The 23,314-nt window shown below is 39.8% G+C and overlaps 1 long non-coding RNA gene across 3 annotated transcripts in view; it reads right to left on the bottom strand.

Moving 5' to 3' along the window:
* The window catches only part of LOC128896065 (uncharacterized), a 58,282-nt gene extending 35,445 nt beyond the window's left edge, over positions 1-22,837 (bottom strand). Inside the window, exons 1-3 of one of the 3 annotated variants that reach the window (XR_008461916.1) lie at positions 22,671-22,837; positions 21,388-22,461; positions 4,904-4,994 (exon numbers count right to left, since the gene is read on the bottom strand). This is a non-coding gene — a long non-coding RNA (uncharacterized LOC128896065). Of the gene's footprint in view, positions 1-4,903; positions 4,995-21,387; positions 22,462-22,634 lie in introns of all 3 variants that reach the window. The other 2 variants (XR_008461917.1, XR_008461918.1) reach the window with 2 other exon arrangements.
* Positions 22,838-23,314: the final 477 nt, after the last annotated feature.

Genomic DNA, 23,314 nt, shown 5'->3' with positions numbered 1-23,314 from the left:
TCTCTCTGTCTCACTCTCCAGAGTTCCGTCCCTCAGCATCCAGCTACGTTCATCTCCGTCGCGCCGATTTCTTTCCGTCTCCCGTCCCCCACGGCTCTCTTATGCCACTCACTGAATATTGATTAGTAAGGACGTCGCGTTGCAACGGAGACGAACGGTCAATTAGTCGAGGCAAGCCTGACGCCGGGAACGCGGTCGTTAATTAGACACTCGTCATTGATCCGTCACTTCAATCCGACCGATCGCGCGTCACCGCGGATTATACTCCATCCGCAGGTGCCGTTGATTCCAGATCGAGACTTTCCAGAAGAAAAAAAAAACGATCTACGCCGGACGGCCGTAGGCTAGTTAACTTCTTTAGAGGACGACAAATGTATATCTCCCTTGGAGAACAACCAGAATTCATTTGTTACAGACGAACATACAAATAAATTAGACTAAGAGGAATACATCAATTAATTTGTCTTAGAGGAACATATTAATGAATTTTGTCCTAGAGAAACGAAAAAATGAGTTTATCTTAGAGGATTACAAGAATAAATTATTCTTAGAGGAACACATTACTGAATTTGCCTTAGGGGAACACAAAAATGAATTTATCTTAGAGGATCACAAGAATAAATTATCCTTAGAGGAACACATTAATGATTTATCCTTAGAGGTTCACATTAATCAATTATCGTTAGAGGAACACAAGAATAAATTTTCTTCAGGGGAAGACATTAATGAATTTATCTTAGAGGACCACAAGAATAAATTGTCCTTAGAGGAACACATTAATGAATTATCCTTAGAGGAACACAAGAATAAATTTTCCTTAGGGGAAAACATTAATGAATTTATCTTAGAGGAACACAAGAATAAATTTTCCTTAGGGGAATACATTAACGAATTTATCTTAGAGGATCACAAGAATAAATTGTCCTTAGAGGAACACATTACTAAATTTCTCTTAGAGGACCACAAAAATAAATTATCCTTAAAGGACTACAAGAATAAATTTTTCTTGTGGGAATATATTAATGAATTTATTTTAGAAGATCACAAAAATAAATTATCCTTAGAGAACCACAAAACTAAATTACCTTTAGAGGAACACATTAACGAGATTGGCTTAGTGAAACACAAAAAAGACCATCCAACCTCCAGCTAATAAAATGAACGTCGTCAAACAATTAACCACTGTAACAAGCAAAAATAGGTCGCTAATTTCAAATTGATACGTCCACCAATCCCTCCCTAAAAGAATATTTAATTTCCGCGTTCCTCGCAATGCAGAGTCCCTAATTAGTCCATGGGAATTGATTATATTCGCGACCGTGTCGGAGCACCAGCTGTAATCGTTCGTCCCGACGAGCATTGTTATTACAGCGCACCTCCCAAGCCCCGTTTCTCTCGTTATTCGGTCAAAATAATTACTTGGCAGCAATTAGCGTTAATTATTCGTGCGCGCCCACCGTCGGGCAATCGCGATCGAACTCACCTCGGGTACGACGCCGTTGCAGCGTCGGTCGAATTTTTACGACGCTCCATCCCGTAGCCTTCCTTCTTTCCGGAGGATACTTTCCCGCGAAGTTGAGCAAAGTATTCAGGAACTTCGGCTCCCGACGAACACGGTTGACCTTGCGTCCTCGAAATAGAAATTATTTCCTCGAGCGACTCTCGCCTTCGAGGGAAACTTTCCACCCCCTAACCGATCGAGCGAGATGGTTATGCTTTTCACTTTTTTGCTTCCGATAGAAGAGAAGACGAAAGGAGAGAACGAGAGCGAAAAAGGGGGATCGTTCATTAAATAGTTTGCGAAGGAGTCCGTTGGGAACGAAGGTGAAACGTGGAAGTGTGATGGCACGATTAAGTTTGAATAAACGTAACAAAGCATGGAAGAATGTAGAAATATGAGAACTGTAACGCGTTGATCGTCACGTATATGGTGCTTTTCACAGAAGAACTAAAGATGTTCATTCTGAAAGTCGAGCATCAGAGGAAATGAATTTAAATAAAATTCATGATTTTTGATGAGTCACTAATAGTTGAATTTCACGTAGTTTCTAGTGGTCTAAATAATATTTAATCCTAGCAGAAATGTTCAAAAATACATGTCTGAAAGTCAACGTGACAATTTGGAAGAATCAATCAGAGGAAGCTACCTATATTCATTTTCATAAAATGAAATGCCCAGATCTGTACATGTCCCAAAAGCCACAAGTAAAAACCAATGATATTATCGATAAGAAGAATACTCTGCTATCAACATGCACGGATCTCTTCACCTCCCCTCCAAAAAAATTCACTTCATCTTCCCTCACTGAAAGTCACCCTCCTCCTCCAATTACGTTACAAATTCTATCCCACCAGCTCCAAATCACTCTATCGCGATCAGGAGGTGGTTGCTTCTCGTTTACGCAAGAACTGGAGCGTATCTGGACCGCGATCGTTTCTTGCGCGAGCTCGAAACGCGACTGCGGACCCCGAAAGATCTCGTTTCTCGTAAGAGGTGCGACAGGGCCCCGAAAATCTTACCTGAGGCGACCTTTGCGACAGAGAGGGGCGCAGGTAGGAAAAGGGTTTCGCGGCCGGGACCCCCTATTATGCAACGCGATTTTTGTTCTCTCATCGGGTCGCGCGATTCATCGACGAGGATCCGGAGCGTCTGCGAGGCTGGCTACCTGGGATGCAAATGCCTGTTAACCGTACCACGGCGGGCTGGGCTCGCCCTAGGGGCGCGTGTGTAACTACCTGAGACGCAAATACACGGGAGACCAGGTATTTCTGGTCCCATGCTCGCAGCAACGCTATCGTATGCGTGAAATTGAGGAAGAGGGTGGTCGAGCGAGCTAGCGCGCGCATCCACATTTTATCGCGATGAAACTGTCTCCCGCGTGCGTGGATACGAACCTATGGGAAATACATTTTTGAATAACGTTTGTAAAATGTACCGCAATAAACATAATGGGCGCTTCTTCGAACGATCATTTAAATTTTCTCGCGGTGCCCGCTGTCGTTTCGTTGAAGCGAAAACTGTTACACTATAAATTTTCGCTATTTATTTCTTGCGAGATCCACATTGGGAGTGGAAAAGAAGGTTGCGAGAAGTGGCAGGTTTAAAAGGGCGAAGAAAAGATGTAATTATAGCATGTGCATTGATTTTGACAGGAATTTTTCAGGAATATATATAGTCAATGAGGTGTAACATTTTATAGCAACATTTTTGTTTCAAGTGCCGATTGAGAAACTGATAGTAGATGATGGAACAAACATGTTCGTGCAGGAAAAAAATTGTTATCTAATTTACGGAAAATACGATTTTTCATTTAAACTACATGGATATATAGTATTTGAAGACAAAAATTTTCTGTACCACGACACACCCTAAGAGTCGATCTTTCTTCCTTCACCACCCTTAAATAAATATGTTTAATAAGATTCTGTTAGCAATGCTTAGTCCCGATTCGAGAAATTGTTCCTTTAGTGTGAAATATGAAAAGTGCCAAAAATGAAATTAACGCAGGAGTCGTTGCTCCGATTTGAAATTTGAAAATGTCCGCAACCGGAATTCCTCCATCCCTTTAATATTTTCTAATTATACCTAGTAAATATTTATGGAGGATTTCGCGTAAGGTTCTGGAAAGCAGCTTGAGAGCTCGCTACCGGAATGTGTTGCGTGAAGAAAATTAATTTCATTTATTTCTACCCCGCTGCGAGGGTTTACGGCCGAGATGGACGGGCCGGGTAAAGGGTTGCCGCACGGTAGGCGCCCAGATGACGTTTTCCAATTTCCTGAATGAAAAGCGAAACCGATTCGCCGGTTTCGTCACCTGGCGCGCTTTTTTCACGCGATACGCAGCCTCGGTGGCTAGATAAGCCCTTCGAAAAAAAATCGTAACGGTCCGCGTTGCAACCCTTTCAACGGAGTAATTCGTTTCTTAATTGCTTCTTCGAGGATTAATTTTTGTACGACCACTGCCAGACTGTAGATGTTTGTGCGTTAACGGAAAATAAATATTGGGGGACATCTGGGAAAATATATAAACATATTTAAATGAAATTCATGAAGTTTGAAAAAAGAATAAATGTTTGATTATGGAGTTCCTAATGGTTTAAATAATATTTAGCATACATAGTCTATGTCTAGAGCAGAAATTCATCTGAATTGAATGGCAGGTTTGATGGTTCCAGATAAATTTTTCATTATAAATATGTGCATGTGTACAGTTTATTCGTGCAAATATTTAGAACTAAATCTATTATTTAATTTAAATAAATTTCTTTAGTAGACTGTCTGTGTAAGTTGTACCTTTAAGAAGACCCTAATAATTATTACAATGAAGATTATTATTTAAACATACTTTAATTCGCGTTTAATTCAATTTCTCTACGTGTGAAAATATGTATTTACATAAACATCCTCGGTCTAATGGTTACGAAAAATTGATATCGAAAGAAAAATGTAAAAGTAAACAATCCCTCGATACTCCCAGGTAATATTTTATTCCGTAGCCGATGGTATTCGTTATTCTTTGTCACGACCACCTGCCGAGAAGAATTCCTCCCGAAATGGCATCAAATTTGGCATGAAACGACTCTAAATCAGGTTTGTTATTGACGGGTGTGTGCGAGAGTGTACCTGCAGTAACCAACCTGCTGCACAACAGCGATAAAGCAGAAATGCTTGAGTTCGCCCCTCGTGCCGGATTACGCGCTTTTGAGGAAAAAAAAAAGTGTCGATCGCACAATGGACCACAGGGGTGGTTTTGGGTGAAAAAACGTGAAAACCGACACCCAAAACAGGGCGGAGGGCGAGAAATTGACGACAAAGAAAGCAAATAATGCCCCTAAAGCAGCGATATCCGATTCGTGACACCCCTCGACCGAAGCTACATATTTTTTTTCTTTTTTTTTTTACCTTGTCGAGTTAAATCCGATTTTAATCTGGCCATCGTCCGCAGGTTGCTTTCACGGCGAAATACGTAATTTTCCGGGGCAGTCGTCGTGTTCTGAAATTTAAAAGACGGAGAATTACATTCTGAAATCATTCGTCGTTTCATTAGGTTAATAGAATTTTACGTGAAATATGGTCTGTGCTAACGGTCACAGAACTACAGTGAATAATCTTCTTTCGAACGTATTGCTTCCGATCGGTTAAACGAGAAATTGTAACGTAAATCGAACATCTACATAGAGTAGATAAATTATTTAAAGGACTTCTTTAATTGAGAAAGCGTGATTCGTAAGAAACTGTTGAAAAAAGTGGTGAAATATATCTATGTAGATATATATACCATATAGCAGTAAATCACCTGCTATAGGAGTGTAAAGAAATTGAAGAAAGAAGGGAAGAGAAAAGGGAGGATAGACTTCCTCAAACATATCAATATATGTATAAAAATATAATTCAAAACCCATCTCTACCCAAACAATCAATATTTGTCGCTAACAATTTTCATAATCGATGCGACGTAAAGCAGATAAAGAAGAAAGAATAATATATACCACGAGCTTTATTGCATCCTCCTTCCTTTTTTGTCAAGGGTCGGAAAATTAGTCGCACTCGCGATTATTATTTAACGTTGACGATCGGATACCAGACATTGTCTCAAACAAAAGAAATAATTAATTAGACACGAATGTAACAGGTACGGGTCACCAATCGAGACCCGCAGATGCAATCAGACAGCAAAAGTTAAGTGTTCGTCTATCGAGAGAGCGACACGAGTGTCCCCCGATACAGATTACCCAGGGCGAAGTGAATCCACTCGAAGCAATTCGGAATCAACCCTCTCGACCAACCCCCTCAAAAAAAAAAAGTGAAAATAAAAGAACCCATCGTTTTTCCGCACACAATGTAGATCTCGATCGGTTACAAGGATCTCGGCACCGCCAGGACGTCGCGAGAAATCCACCTCGTCGGAGATTTCGGATAATTCCGAGAAGCGTTCAACCGAATTCGAGGGTTCTAGAGATGTCCGAGATAAGGCATTCAAAGCGTTTCGAGTATTTAAGGGTGGGCTCGCGTGTTATTCTACCCCACCTATGCGCAAATATTCCGCTGTATGATCGCTGGATCGGGAGAGTGCGAAGTATGGCGCCTAACCGCTGGACGGACGCCCCTGGCGGCCATTCCTGGGGAGCTTGCGCAATAATACATGTATATTCGTTAACTGGTGGGTTTAGAGCTTGTACAAGTCAATACCGCAAGTCTCTATCACGATTAATTTAGAAATTAGATTCATTTAACGTAGGTTCTTTTATATTTAGGATTAATTTTGTGGGGGTGCGTAAAGCGAGATTACATAAAGCGAGAAATGGTTAAATACCTTCTCTGCTATGTGTTACTGCTTGGAACTGTTTAATAAGACCAAAACAGATGATGATATGTACTTGGGAACATTGCTACATAAAGCGAGACTACGTAAAGCGAGAAGTTAATGTATGCCTCCCTTGCAACACTAGACAGAAGTCTTAAATAAAAGAAAACAGATGACGATCGTTACTATAGAACATTGCTACGTAAAGCGAAACTACGTAAAGCGAAAATTGGATATAAACCTCATCTGCTATGTGCTACTGCATGGAAGTTTTAATTTCTACACCTTCAGACAAGAACGTTGCGCGAGAATTTTCTATTTCCGATCCCATCGATCTAAAACGATCATCAACACTAATCGCAAACACAGTTTCAGAATAAAGCATCCCAGTGAATATTCCAAGGTTGCGGTTCGTCAAACTCGGAGAAGGAAGCCCCGAAAAATAGAAGGGTCCTCGGGATTAACGGAAATGAAAATGCAGAACCTAACGGCGCTCGCGCCTATTCGTGGGGGTAGGAATCGATAATGCAAGTTCGGCGCATCCCTAATCCTCTTCAGCGATTTTTTAACCCCATCTGTCGTTCACCCGACGCGCATCCCGATCCCATGGGCGCGCGTCGTTCCACGCGGAGCCCACCTATGCGATCCCCGACCTACTTCCGCGGGCCAGAAGGATTGAAAAGGGAGGAGGAACAGTGGAAAGTAAAAGAGAGAGAGGAAAAAAAGGGAAAAGAACCGAAAGAGGGAAAAGAAAGAAGCGTTCCGCTGCGTCCCTGTCCTTCCTGGCTACCTGGAATATCGCGCCGCGCCAGCCCCCCAGGATAATCCATTAACATAATTTTACATGGAGAGAGGTTCGCAACGCGCCGAGGGGGAGACATTATATCGACGGATATGCCAGATGCAAAAGAGAAGGATCGGGTAAAATAATGGGAGGCCAGGTATACCCGGGCCCCGCGACACCGCCAGAAGGGGTTAATTCAAATATTTAAAATTTCGCCCCGCACCGATTTCTCGCTCGTAACGACAACCCACCCCTCCCGTCCCACCCCTTTTCAGTCCTGGCCTTTCTCCTTCTTTCGCCGTCTCCTCGTATACCTGGGACTGGTAACTCTAGCCTTCCGGATGAAATAGTCGTATAACCTAGCGACCCCGCTACGCCGTGACAGCGTGTCCGCGCGCTGCACTCGACGATCCTCAAAGGGTTCCATTATCGTTACGGAACGAGCTCGAACCACTCGTTGGCCTCGCAAGCCTTAGCTAACGAGGGTGCTGACAGCGAGTTCTGCGCTTTCGCCTTGTGATTCCGCAGTGTACATACCCGGGTCGCGGCTCCGTCTAGCCTGTAGCTACGTTGAAAAACGCGGAAAGTCTCGCGACGCGTGCTCGGCGACGGGTCTCTTTCGCTTTGAGGCGACAATAAACGCCGCCCGGTTAAGGGAAAACGCCTGATCCGCCGGGACGTGTGATTCGATTCGGTCCACGAGGAGGATTTCAGTCGTGCGTCAAACCGCTTACGCCCACAATACGTATTTAAACGGGTATTTCAATTTTGAACTGTGGATAATCGTTTTTCTCAGTTTATTTTCTCGATGTATACGTCGTCAAAGTCTCGTATTACATTACTAGATAGTAGTAGATAGAAGTCTTAAATAGAACAGACGATGATCGTTATTACAGCACATTGCTACGTAAAGCGAAACTACGTTAAGCGAGAAATTAATGTGTACATCCTTTGCACCTCATTACTAGATAGAAGTCTCAAGTGAAACAAAACGGAGGATCATCGTAACTGCAGAGCATTGCAACGTAAAGCGAGACACATATTTCAATGACATGCAAAAATATGTTACGTGGAATTAAATGGCATAATGCATGAAATAATTCAATACAATTCATACATTGCACATAAGAGCTGTACACTAAAGTTTGGAAACGGTCATTTGACTGTTCGTGGTAGTTTCAGTGTTAATAAAAATTGAAGTGCATAGGTCAAATCGATTGGTACTTTTAATTTCTCAAACTTGTGAAGTAACTCATACATGCTTGTATCACGTAAACTTCTGAAATAAAATAAAATGTTTATATATATCCCTGAACATTTTTTTTCTGTTAAGAATATACAATATTGCAGAGAAGCATATTTAAGTACCATCGTGTCAAATACATCCCACAATTTAATTAGTCAAGATATCAGTGAATTCTAACAGGTTAAAAAAATTACAATTAAATCATTGGTCACTAATAACCTCGCAGTTGATGGGACCGTGAATGAAAAAAATAAAAAAAAAAAAATTCCTACTAAAAATGTTTTTCTAATGAATGAATAAATATTTCTCTATTCTCAGTCGTCCCACTTTACCTGGAAAGGCGCCGAGGCGTTCGCTAAAAAAAGACTGATTAAACCAGGTTTAACTAGCGGAATCTATATCGATGCTCGGTCGTTAAGGTCCGCGGACGCGCTAATTTTACAAGGAAACTTTCTCGAGCGCGTCGTGCGTCCTTTAAGCGGATTATTCCTTCCACGGAGCGACAGGGAGAAAGACCAGCGAAACAAGGACTGGGAATCCTCCCGACGAGGACGGTGGCCTTTCGTTCTGAGCCTTGATTTACGAGAGTCGTGACGGGCCATTTGTCGGGGGAGCCCCTCGGACAGCGCGAGAAGCGCTCTCCTTATCAGGTCGCGGCAGCGGCCATTTTCAAAACCGCGCGTCCTTTTCCAGAGTCGTCCTTCGCGGGAACACGCAACGACCATCCCTAGATACCAGGGGATTGTCGCCCAGGGGGATGATAAAGACAAATTTTTACGATTCAAGCTTTTTACGTTTGATTTTAGACACCTGATCAAGGTGAATCTTTTGCCAACGAAAATATAATTCTATCGTTAACCCTCTGCGTTCCTGTGTCGAGTGAACCTAGACAATAATGTACCGAAATCAGAAAATTCCTCAAAACGTTAACCTTCTGCACTCGAGGCTTTTCTTTCTGGTATCTACCCGCCAGTCGAGATGCTTTCTTAGCATTCTAATGCTACGAATGCTAAGATTACAGTCAGTGTAAGAACTATTCGTACAGCAACTAATTAAAAATAAAATTAATAAGAAGAAAAATAAGAGGTTAATATTAAAAATAATAAACTTCAATTTACGCAAATTCTACTCTAAAAATATGTAGGAATGTTGTTTAATTATTTCTTCCTCTACAATTTATCGATAAAATAAATATATGAGGTTTTATTTGGAATTGGTTCCTGTACGAATAATTATTACACCGATTGTGTATTGACTTCGAAAATGAGAACTCTAATTTGAGATTTGAAAATCAGGTCACCTTGGCCTCAACGTCAATCATTTTATTGACACTTCGAATTTCAAAGAACAACCTAAAGAAAACATACTGGTGACTGAGAGTCACTTGTCGAGTGCAAAGGGCTAATATATCGATATTTTACTGAATAATTATGAAATATAATGTCTCTGATAACCATTAACAATATTGACGACGGCCAGCACCGCCGACCCTTTAACCCTTTCAGACCTGAATTATTTTTTCTTTCTCGTAATAACGTAATTTAATTTAAGCTAGTAACGTCAGAATGTAGCCCACTCGAAACCATTATTTTCGATACCGGTATTTGATAATAGAAGCAATATTAAAAAAAAATTTTAATCAACTTTTTTATCAAGTTAAAGTGATCTTTTCACCAAAACAACTCGTTCCTTTTTTTAAACTTGCAGTAATTTCACATTTCACCATTTTGGAGGCTTTTTCTTAGTTCATATAGAATAAAAATGTATGAAAATGAAAATTTCTTTCGGTTTTTTTGTATCAAACCAAAATTACGATCCGCATCTTTCCCGCCGCTAGAAGGTTTTAATTGTGAGGTGCCCTACAAATATACGTTACAGTCGACTCAATTTGAATACTTCTTGTTGCAAAAATTTGTACAGACTACTGAAATATGTATGAAAATATGATAAAAAGTTCGATAGAATTAATTAACTTTTTTTCCATTCTAAAAAAATTCACAAAAAAACGTTTCTTTTAGACCTCCTAATTCAGGATGCCCCCTTAAAAGTCACATCTCAACAACATCCCCTTACTGAAAAATTCCACCATCCAAATCCAGATATCGAAACACTTCAAGGGTTGAATTTTTGACCGACTAATTCCCCTCCAGTCAAAGCCACCACCCAAAAAAACAAAAAAAAGTAGTAATTTACTCGTCGCATTGATTCGCAACTCCCAACGCGATGCTGCTTCCACCTCGCATTTCCGCCGCGTTCATTCAATCCGTAGACTCGATTCAGAAATTGCCGTAATCGCGGAATCGCTAAAATCCCCGTGTCGCTCTAATATTCCCTCGCCCAATGGAAGTTTGTTTCGACGAGTCCCCGGGTATCCCCGGCAGTTTTTTTCAATTGCTGCGAGGCCCCGCTTGTAATTACCGCAACTTTTCTTCGCCACTTGACGGCGTTTTCAGGCGGACAAAAGTGACGTGCACGGGCGCGCGTGCACACCGTCCGCCCGGACTGAAGAAAAATTCCGAAAAGTCTTTTTCGCCCCGCGCCACTTGAAGGTTTTTTAGCCGAGCGGGCATCGGGGGTAAAGCGACCGCGAAAAGGGGCGCGAGCCGCCAGTCAAAGATCGCCGGGATGAGACGGCTCCTCCTCGAGACAGATGAATTCGGCTACACATCGAAATTAAGCCAACCCTGGGTGACGTTCCCGTTCCAACAGCGTAAAAAAAAAAAAAAAGGAAAAAAAGACGCGAAAGAGAAACAGAGAAAGGGATAGGATGCCAACCGAGGGGGGAGGGTGGTTGACGGGATCGATATCAGCACGAGGCGAGGCTACATTTTTCAGAACATTGGGTACCTCCGCGGTAAGCCGGTCGTATGTATTCTTATGGACCACCCTGTTTATGGCGCGCAATTTATTTCGAAATCGAAGGTAATGGCCGCCCGGTTTACGCACGGTATTCCGGCCGAGCCCTTCGTCCTATTGCCGCCAAGCCAACCCCTCTCCCGCGACTCGACCGTCCCGTCGCTGAGAGCACATTAAAATTGCAAACAAATACAAAAATGGCTGGAATCAACCCGAATATGTATTGCCCTATTTCCCGCGGGTCCGCGCAACAAAAAGGACAGGATACAAGCCGACCGGAATCCGGGGAACGCACGAAAGCATACGCGGAGCCAGCGAGAGTACTCGCGACTCGAGCTCGAGGCTCTGGTTCAGTTTCAACGTACGTAAAAATTATTCATTGTTCCGACGGGAGAATATTTTTTTTTTCCACCAGGATTAACCGTTCTTTCCTCTGTGTGTTTTTATTATTATTATTATTATTATTATTATTATTATTATTATTATTATTGTTCGTAACGAGAACGATTCCGCCGTTGTTACCATCGCCGTAACGAAAAGTCGATGGGAGACGATCGAAGTTCCGCGATTTTCACGGAAAGTACACGGCCATTGTTCGTCCACGGTTGGTCTGGTCGAAGCGCGGTTGTTCGACGGGAAAGAAAATCGACAAAACTTTCACAACGTTGGACGTGGTATCATACGGCGGGGCGCGGATTTCGCGCGGCTTTGCGGGACTACGAGGAAAATATTTCCCGTACGTTGCGCAAAGGAAATTTCCGCGGCCTGGCGAGCTTCTGCGAGGCGAGGCTGTATCGAGATCGGAGGTATAGAACGTCGAGGATTTTTATCCGCGTCGTGGGACACTGGGAATTATTTAAATTAAATAGGACGTGAATTCGCGGCTATTTATTTTATTTTCGGTAGTCGGACTTTTTGGATCGCGTTGTTTTCGGTGGTTGCTTCTATTTTTCTTTCGTTATTTTGTAAGTGTGCGTGATCTGTTTTATATCGAAATCACCAGTCTTGCATATGTGTTCTTTTTTTTTTTATGATTGAAAATTGTTTACGAATAGTATGGGTGCATGTATGAAAAATGGTCACAGTGACGTAACGCTTGATAATAAAGATGTTAGAATAAAATAAATCGCATGTCCCTTTCCTGTATTGATTTTCAATCACCTGATTCTTACGCTCGTCGTAAAATCTGCAGATCTGTTTATTACATTTGCATTCTTCGGTAATCTTTACCGAAGTTTTTTCGTACGTTAAATTCGTTTACATGTCTGTAGGGGCCCACTGGCCCCCCAATAGCTGGGGTACCTCGGGGTTGCTAAGCCCGTACTGTAATTTGCAACGATACATAACTACAGCCCCTGAGGGTTTCTCGACGGTTGCGGATGACGAAAAATATTTACAGTAATGTATAATATATACGAAGAGGAGGTCGTTATAGTTGGTCGTCGGTAGATTGTGGATTTTATGCATTTGTGATATAAACTAATATGATAGAGGCATGCTAAACATAAGCGAAAGGTATGTGCATTTATGCAGAATGAAATAACAATATTACTGTAATGATTGTAGAATATATTCAACATACTATTATATATATTTCATGGATGTTTTTTAACGGAAAGGTATGTGCACTTATGGCAGAATAAAATAACAATATTACTATAATTGTAGAATACGTTCAACATACTACTATGTGTATTGTACGTATGTTTTTTTTATATTATTGTTCGTAATAAATGCACAAAATCTGCAGTCTAGTTGTCAGAAATTTTTAACGAGAATTGCTGGTGAGACATAAAGTTTTTATACCGAATTCACAATGTATTTCTACAGATTTTAATTGAAATTATACTATCCCAGCATCGCTATGTTAATGTAAGACTATTCGACACTGTAATGAAAACGTAATTGTTTCTCTAAGTTTTATACAATTAAACAAAAATATTATCAAAATAAGAATGTCGTTTATAAACTTTCACGCATACCTAAAATACTCTCAAGTTCAACAAAAAATTAAATAAACATTTCTCCGTAAAGAAAAATCACAAAATACGCTCAATTATTCAGCGTCCTAACGTTTCGACCCCTCTTTAAGGGGTTGAAACGACCAACACCTGAAAGCAACACGAGGAACCACGCACTCGTTCAATAATAAACAAAATATAGCTCGTAGTTTTCTTCTCTAATATTCATAAAAAACACGTCCTCTTTCCGCGCCAATTCACGATGAGATATCACCTAGGTATCCCAGGCGCGAGAAAATCGTCAGCGGGTTCGCCCCGGCACGTTTTTCAGATGGATCATTTTTTGATCGCGCGCCGATGACTCGACAGTCCTTCTTCTCTGTTCGCTCTTCGAAGCAGAAGAAGAAGCGGCTGGTTATCTGTAGGGGGACGACGAAGGGAATGGACGAGGGGCTTCCTCCGCGCGACGTTATCCGAAGGATTTAAGGGACGAACGAAATTTCGGCCTTCTCAGGCGACGCCGGGGACGCCTCCAGTCAATTTTTATCATATATCTGCGAGTTTCGTCGGATTGGCTTCTGCCTGACCTATGCCCAATGGGCCGCGCGAATTCCCGCGCTATCGCGCATGGCTATCGTCTGCGTCCCGAATCTCCTTCGAATCCCGGATTTTTCCTTCGGGAAACGTCGACGTTTCCATCCGGGGCTTTCCGCGGACGGGCAAAAAATTTCTGATTCCTCCTGCGTGCGGAACGTTCGAGCAAACGCTATCGTTTCGCGCGTCGTAAACGCGACGACGCTTGACCCCGTTTGACGCTTCAGTCCGCGCGATACCGAATGGCGGAGCTCGACGATGAAAGCAGCGAAATAATGATGAAATATTTTTCCGTTTAATCGAAAAAGGGGCCTTTTAGGTTAACTACTTATCCGATCACGGCAGAAACGGATAGAAATATATACGTAAAGAGAATATATTCTCTTTAATTTGAAATTGCCGCGCTCCGCGTGGCCTTCGAATTACTCGCATTAGAGGGCATAATTAAAAGCAATTAAGAGGAAAAAGAAAGGTTATGTAATTGACACGTGCATAGATAAAAGGATTAAATAATATAGATCGGTTAAATCGAGAAAATCGGTGAACAAAATAATAATAATAATAATAAACTTTAATTGTTATTTTTCTGTTCACAGAAAAACAAATTCTAGATTATTATTTCATAGATATAATAAACCCTTATATATATATACGCATAATACACGTAACAGTATGTTGAACGTATTCTACAAACTTTAATTGTATATATATATTCAACGTTCAACATACTATTATATAAATCGACACACATATATATAACCTAAACATTAGGTCTAAACATATATATATGTGTCGATTTAAGAATAAGGTCACCTTTACTTCACCAACAATCATTTTATCGACGCTTCGAGCTCCGAAGAAGTTAAATCTAAAGAAATATTAGTAGACTGCGGATTTTTATGCATTTATAAGAAATTTGAATGTGCAGAAAACTACAAAATCTACACAGTATACTATAATATAAAAAATATTGATAATATTAATATAATATTGTAAAATGAACTCCTATTTAGTTTGAATGTTTGTAGGTACGTTTGCTAAGATTTTATTTTGCATAAAGATCCGCAGTCTAAACATTAGGTATTGTAGATTTGCTGCGTGAAACCTAATCACGCCTCTCAAGTCACCTCTCGAGTGCAAAGGGTTAAATTTAAGATTTATCAGAAAGTGGAGTTGATCGATTCGCGCAGTGAACGGCTCAAATAATAATGGCCTGTCGTCCCAACGAGTCTCCAATGCATCCAGCAACGAGAACCTTATTCGTTTCTTTTTACGCCTCGCAGGATCGGCGAAGGTACAGGCGGTACAGGAACGATGAACGTCAGTTATTTCTGAATTTTTAACCGGAAGCATCGAGCAGGGTATCCGTATGCTCGACGGACGAATAGGAAAACGGCTGGCGTGCATCTAGCCGAGTAACAGCGCCGGCATCTGGGTCGAGGGAAGGGGTGAACGGGATCCGGTTGTACCTGGTGGCACCGTGGAAGCATCGTCGACGTGCGACCGCGGCGTAAAACCTACCCCTTTACCGCGACGCGAATGGGGTGCCAGTTTTGGGCCAGACTTCGCACGCAGCGCATCAGGTAAGAGCCCTTTGTGTAATCTGATTTTCGCTGCCCTCCCGCCACTTCAGGACGGGATCGATACAGATTCGGGAGCACTCACGATCGTTAACCTATTTTCCGTACTTACGAGACCATAATTCGTCTCTTTTCACCCCGACAAGGTGTAACGGTGCTCCTCGAACCGCCGGGAACGCGTTACACCCTTGACGCGTTACAACCTCACGTTCACTCGATGCGTTTGGACTTGCATTAATATTTACATGGCGATTATGTAGTATATGGGAACATGTATTTTATATTAGATGGCCGAAAAGTAATCATGTCTTCGACTTTGAAATGTTTTTCAATGAAAGATCGAAGGGCTTCTTTAAAAAGGGTATCGAACTCTGGGAAATCTATTAACTTCACTTTCTGAAAAATCTTAAAATTAAATGTCGAAGCACATCATGTACGTTAGGTCTCTACGCTGGGAAAACAGTGTTAGAAAATGATGGAAATTATTTTGTTGATTAGTATTTGAGATTTCTTTAATAAATAAGTCGTGATAAAATTTTGATCACTTTTCGGTCCCCCTAATAAGTGGAAGATCGTATTTTTCCCATGAGTCAAGCGTGTTATTCGAAAGCTTCGTACTACGTTGTTAAAAAAATATTGTTAAGAAAATATCTAAATTATACACTCTAATGTATAATATATGCTCTATGTGCCTATATGGATATGATTGGATAAAGTACATCCCCCGAAAGAAATCCAAGGATTGAACGTTAAGTACTCATGATCATTTTAATTCAGTTTTACGTAAAGAATATGCAACGAGTGAATATTACAATCAACGAATTAATATTGCAATGGATTGTGGATAAGAAGTGCAGTGAGCCTTTTTAACCTTTTCGGTGATCTTCGCGAGTATACTCGTCAAATTATTTTGTTCTTGTCATGCTCAAGACGAGTTAAATCGCATGAGGTTTTTAAATAGGAAAGAGCTAAAGACGAGTTAACTCGTTAACTCATTAACAATAAGCTCATGGGATTTAACTCGTCTTGAGCACGACAAGAACAAAATAACTTGACGAATATACTCGTGCAGAGCACCGAAAAGATTAACGAACATTGACATAGACGTACTCATCATCTCCACAGTGGACCACATTAACATCATTTATCGGTAACCACAATACTGCAAATTCTCCCGAACAAAATAAATACAGATCTCCTGGCTGCAATACGCGTCTACTTCGTGCACCCTAGAGCATTTTACCATAATGACCTCCAATTTGAAAAATAGAACCCGAACAACCCCCCATGTTCATGCATCTACATCCCTCCCGGTAGATAATACCAAAATTTATTTTACCTCGAGAGGTTTCTACGAAAGTGCAGCACACGCGAACCAAAGAAACCTAATCGAGGAGACACCGGAGAGAAAACAAGCACCGGTTAAAATACTCGAACAATTCGATCGCGGAACACGAAAGGCAGGCGACAACGTGTTAACAAACTCGGGAATGGATTCGGGAGGTCGAGGCGCCTGAACAAGTTCCTAAATTGCTATATCTCCGCCGATCTTCGGAAACCCGCTTCTCGACGGTCACGGGGGACGGAGGGGTGGAACAGTTAGGAGTGAAAAAGGTTCCTCGTCGGAGTTGTAACAAACGAGAAGATTCGCAGGAAGAATAATAAGGTAGAAGTCGCATCGAGAGGCTCCTCGAATTTTCCGCGTTATATCTACGTGTGCGGCTTATCCTCGTCTTTCCGACGCTGGAACTCCGGGGATGTTTGAGAGAGTGGTCCGTCGGAGTGAACAGGAGGGAGTCGGAAGGGCGCTCCGGATGGTTTCCGAACAACCGAAGTCTGCGGAATAGTATCGATCTGGCTTGATATATTAGAACCAAGGTCCACCCTGCCGCAGCCCTGGCAGGACCTCGAAATATGTTTTTTATGTGCGACGGATATACCCCGGGAACACAACCACCACCACCCCCACCCCCTCAGGGGGTTTCCTTTTTTTTACTCCCACATGACTCTAGTCGAACATTCGTGAGAACAGATATTGTTTTCTGTCTTTCGAGAGGGTTATTGTAGAATCCGGTTGTTGTGGGGAAAATTGGGGAGAAATTCACATATTTTTTTCCGGATTTTAATATATATATTCGTAAGCATGTAAATACGTATTTAAATATAATTTTTATTATTACATACGCAAATACATGATTAAATACATATTAACAAGTAAATAGATGTTTTAATACATATGTAAGTACATATTTCAATGTGTGTGTACATACACATATAAGTAGGTATTTTAATGCGTGTGTGAATGCATAATTAAATAGATATTAAAATTCATGCGTCAATACACATGTAAATATTTATTTTAATACACATGAAAATGCATAATTAAATAGATATTAAAATTCATGTCTAAATACACATGTAAATATTGATTTTAATACACATGAAAATGCATAATTACATAGATATTAAAATTCATGTCTAAATACACATGTAAATATTGATTTTAATACACATGAAAATACATAATTAAATAGATATTTAAATTCATGTCTGAATGCGCATGTAAATATATATTTAAATTCATGTCTGAATGCGCATGTAAATATATATTTAAATTCATATCTGAATGCGCATGTAAATATATATTTAAATTCATGTCTAAATACACATGTACACATATGTATATTTTAATACACATGAAAACGCAGAATTAAATAGGTACTAAAAATCATGTCTAAATACACATGTAAATAGATGTTTTAATAAATGTCTAAACACACACGTAAATATATATTTTAACACACATGAAAATGCATAATTAAATAGATATTAAAATTCATGTGTTCATGTACATATAAATATTTATTTCAATACACATGAAGATTGTATAACTAAATACATACTAGAAATCATGTATAAATATACATACAAATACATATTCATATACATATGTATATCCACGTATAAATAGGTATTTTAATACATATGTAACTTCGTAATTAAGTAGACATTTAAATATTAGACCATCCCATAAACAATGTTGTTTCTTTCGTTACTGGAAAAAACAACAGCTTCTCCCATACCGAGCTCTTAAGAACTGTAATCTAGACACAACCTCCTATAACCACTGAAAAAATAAAAAGCCTGTGCAGTAACAATAGGGATAATTCATAGACATTAGCAACAACTGGGGAGAGCATCGAATCTCAGACAACGACTAAGTACGGCATGAACTGTCCGCGTCAAACTGCATTCAAAACATCGAAAGTTTTAAAAGGAAGAAAGTAAGACTATTACTTAAAAACAGGTAAAAGATATGATTAAAAATAAAAACAAGTTTTAATTGTTTTCACTGAAAGTCGGCGTTGGAAAACGTCATCACTTACGGCATGACCTAACGGAAACGTCGTTGGGTTTAGCGTTAACAAACACGCAACCCGAAAAGATTAATTCGCTCAGACCAAGGAACGATCGTACGACTCTCTTAACAATCAGAATCGCGTCGTCCCCGTTTTCCTGTTTCCGCGAGGCACTTCGATTCCGCCGCCCCGATTGGCAAACTCTGATCTCGCCAATCAAATGCCGGCACGATATTTGGATTGCTCCGGGAAAGGAGAGACAAATTTACCGTAACAATTACCTCGAGCACCGCGACTCCAGAAGAGAGCAATTTTCGCAGGGATTTATCGAGCAGGGAAAGTCTTGCGGCCAACTGTACCGCCGCGGCGCTTATAACTCGTGCCTTGGACCGAGCGAAGTGGATCCTCGTCGCGCATATTGATTTACGATAATTTCATTATTTTCCCGGGGGCTTCTTGTAACCGATTAACGTCTCCTCGGGGCAACTGTCCGCCAATTGAAATGCAAACGACCCCGGCGTTATCTCGTTTCTTTCGGTCGGGCCAATTTGACTTCGTTTCGATGATCGTTCAAGATCGCGAACTTCCACCCGACGTTGCTATCGTTGCCAACTTTCCTCGAACGTTTCTTAATTTTTCTTTTTTTCTTGTTCTTTCTTTTTTTTTTTTTTATTATTCCTTCCTCGTCGAAGGATCCGACGTATTCGCGGGAGTTTTCAGCGTGGAACGGACAAAGAAATAGCGACGGGAAGGAAAAGGCAGCCACCGAAGGGATAGCAGCGAGCCAAGGGGGAGAAGAAGAGATTTTTATTGGCTCTGACTTGGCGCCCCCTAACGTCTACTCGTTCGCCTCGCAGATTTTCATATGTTTTCATCCGCTTGGAAAATTAGGACGTTATACACCAATCGGACTCGCGAGCTTCTTCAGACGTAGGAAAGGGTCTTTGTGGAAACGAGTTACACCGTTATCGACCCCTCGATGCCATTTATTGGTACATATTTTCCGTGTCGCTTTTAAAGAACTGCTCGAGGAGGCTCTCCCGAGGCCCTCGAGTGACGTTTTAAATCTACCAACTATCGGATCGAACTGATATTGCCGCGGAGGACCTCCGCTTTGATGACGAATGAATTTTAAGGACGGATCATACCGAACGGCTGAAATCTCCAGGTTCTCAGGTAATAAGAAACAAAAGGGATGCACGGTTATTTCGTCGCGTGTGCGATTGGATCGGAGGATCGTCCTCGGGGAGGAAAAGAATTCGATGAATTTCTAATAATTTCATGCAGATGTATACTGTCGGGGACTGTAGTGAATAGTCGATTGGCTATATTCGTTGGCTTGGGTTGTCTCGAGTTCGGGCTTTCAGAAGTAGAGAAATTCGATGAGAGTTTGGGAAATTATATTCTTGATTGTTTCAGGTGTATTTATATACCGGAGGCACGGGAAATGGTTTTTCATTTCGCTTGCTTTTATTGGGAGCGAAAGAATGGCAGACAGAACGATCAGAAATCGGGACAGTTGAACGGGGTACACAAAATGCCGAACAAAATTCACGAAATATTTTTCTTTTTTCGTTTAAATACTTATTTTAATCAAAAACAATGGGTGATTTTGCTGTGCAACTATTAAATTTAATGTATGTGTTGTAATAATTGTGTATGGTTTGGATTGAGATATATATTAAAATATGTGTTTACATATGTATTTAAACGTGAATTTAAATATCTATTTAATTAAGCATTTTCATGTGTATTGATATAAATATTTACATGTGTATTTAGACATGAATTTAAATATCTATTTAATTAAGCATTTTCATGTGTATTGATATAAATATTTACATTTGTATTTAGACATGAATTTAAATATCTATTTAAATAAGCATTTTCATGTGTATTGATATAAATATTTACATGTGTATTTAGACATGAATTTAAATATCTATTTAATTATGCATTTTCATGTGTAATAAAATATATACTTACATGTGTATTTAGACATGAATTTTAATATCTATTTACATGTGTGTTTAGACATGTATTTGAATATATACTTAATTATGTATTTATATATGTATTTAAATATCCATTCAAATACGTATTTACATTTGTATATTTTATTTCATAAGTATCATCGTTTTCCGATGCCAACTGGAAGAATCTTTCGGATGAAAGAAATTAAAACTTATGTTCACTCTAATCATAAACGTAATAACGATCCCGTTTCTATAACCTTTCCCCACCTTATGGTTATCGTTTTAATTCCATCTCCTCAAAATATTCAAGGTTTCGATTTAAAAGACTCATCTTATGCGCAGTCTAAAAAAGTATGTTCTTTTACGGTAACATAAAAGAGAACATCACTTGTGAAATTACCTAATACAACACACAAAACGTGTTAATCAATAATTGAAAAAATAATAATTCAACTAAGGAGCTGGATGACAAGAAAAGTCACGATTTACTGAAGTTCATAAATGAAACGAAACGTACATTAATGAATATATAAAATTGTCGGAAAAATATACATATGTGTATATACAGTACAAAACAAAATCAGTATAAAATATAAAGGTTATCCTAGGATACCAATTGAGGGTTATCCCGGAAACGAAATATTTCATTTATTGATATCCCAGTGATCACAATCGTTATGTTCAGATAATATATACATATATATCGTATTAGAGGAAACAACTCACCAATAATTTTTTTTTATTTTTCTAAAGGTAATTCGAATGGCTCGAATTGTAGCCACTCTTTGAACTCGCCTAGGCTTCCTTCCTTCTTACAATATATACAGTGACTCCCAGAAATATTCGGACACTAGTGTATGGTTAGCTTTATTACTTAATATCGTAGTTATTAAAAAAGCAATTGTCTTTGTTACTTTTTCCAATAATAAGTCATTTATTAATGTTATTAAAGATGTATACATGAATCCAAAAATTTACATAAATTACATAATAGCAATAAACAAACGAAAGAATACCACATTTTCAGGTACGATAAAACACGGAGGAGACATTGTAATGGTGTGGGGATGCATCTCGACTTCCGGCGTTGGCAATTTAGTTTTTATTGATGGCATCATGGTTAAGAATGCTTATTTGAATCTTTTAAAAAGCAATTTAAAACAGAGTGCAGAAAAGATGGGGATTGCTGAAGATTTTAAATTTTACCAGGATAATGATTCTAAACATAAGTCGCGCATTGTCTCGGACAATTTTTATTGTATAATTACCCCAAAGTTCCTCATTCACCTCCACAATCACCAGACTTTAACCCTATAGAAAACTTATGGGATAAGTTGAACCAACGGATTCGCAAGGCACCCATTCGTTCCAAACAAGAACTTAAAATTAAGCTTCAAGAAGAATGGGCATCCATTTCGACAGAATATTTAAAAAAAATAATTTCTAATATGCCGAATCGATTGAGACATATTATAAAAGAAAAGGGATTCGCAACAAAATATTAATGTGGAACATATAATGTTTAATTTTAATTAATAAATGTTATTCCTCATAGTGTCCGAATATTTTCGTGACCCGAAAATGCAGTATTCTTTCGTTTGCTTATTGTTATTATGTAATTTATGTAAATTTTTGGATTAATGTATATATCTTTAATAATGTTAATAAATGACTTATTATTGAAAAAAGTAACAAAGACGATTGCTTTTTTAATAACTACAATATTAAGCCATAAAGCTAACCATACACTGGTGTCCGAATATTTCTGGGAGTCACTGTATATCGATTTGCTCGGAAAACCTGTTGAAAAGAGAAGCACACCACACGCGAAGATGATTTTAAGATGCTCAGCAATTAATTGAACGCGAAACTCTAATAACGGAAGTAACGAAAGGAAATGAAACTAAATAAATAAATTAAATATGAAGTTATTATATAAAACCGATTTAACGAACGACCCGAGTTTTGTCTACCGCTTACTTCGTATTACAATACTAATGGGTACGCACTCTAACTCTTAGACGGTTCGCTCGGCTTAATCTCGCGCTCACCGCGACTGTACGAGAAGAAGTGATTTCGGCTCGTGCCTTGCTCGACCACGTAAACTCGGTGGAACGTTGTAGAAGCTTTGGAGACAAAGGATCTTCGAACCACGTGATCGTCGCTAGTTCATAGAAAAAATCCTCGAAATTTCGCGACTCGGTACACTCGAGAATTTGGTGTTTACGAGTTGTACCTCGTCTCGCGTCTCGCGCCCACCAAGTGGATCGGCTCGCGTGGCGATAACATTGCGCGAGGACGAAGCACGCGGCAATTTCATGCTATGCTTTCAATATACGAAGCGTAATAAACGTTTAATTTTAGCACGCAATATTTACGTGTCCTTCTTCCAATGATAACCGTAACTGTAAATTCGAACGCGATGGTAATATTCGATGTGCTTATCTTTCCAACAATTACATATATATACTCCGCTGTTACATTACATGATTTAACGCATTTCATTCGTAACAAGCAACGCACTTATTATTTTACAATGATTTTTCCGCGGCGCGGCGTTGCCAGCAGGGTGAAAGTGGCGTGACGACATTGATTTCAAGGAGGGAATGTGTATTCTTTCTCATAACGAATTTATCAAACTACCGTCAAAGGC

The sequence above is a fragment of the Hylaeus anthracinus genome, unplaced genomic scaffold (assembly GCF_026225885.1).
Source record: "Hylaeus anthracinus isolate JK02 unplaced genomic scaffold, UHH_iyHylAnth1.0_haploid 5, whole genome shotgun sequence".
NCBI lineage: Eukaryota > Metazoa > Arthropoda > Insecta > Hymenoptera > Colletidae > Hylaeus > Hylaeus anthracinus.
This window is presented reverse-complemented; position numbering and strand designations above follow the sequence as displayed.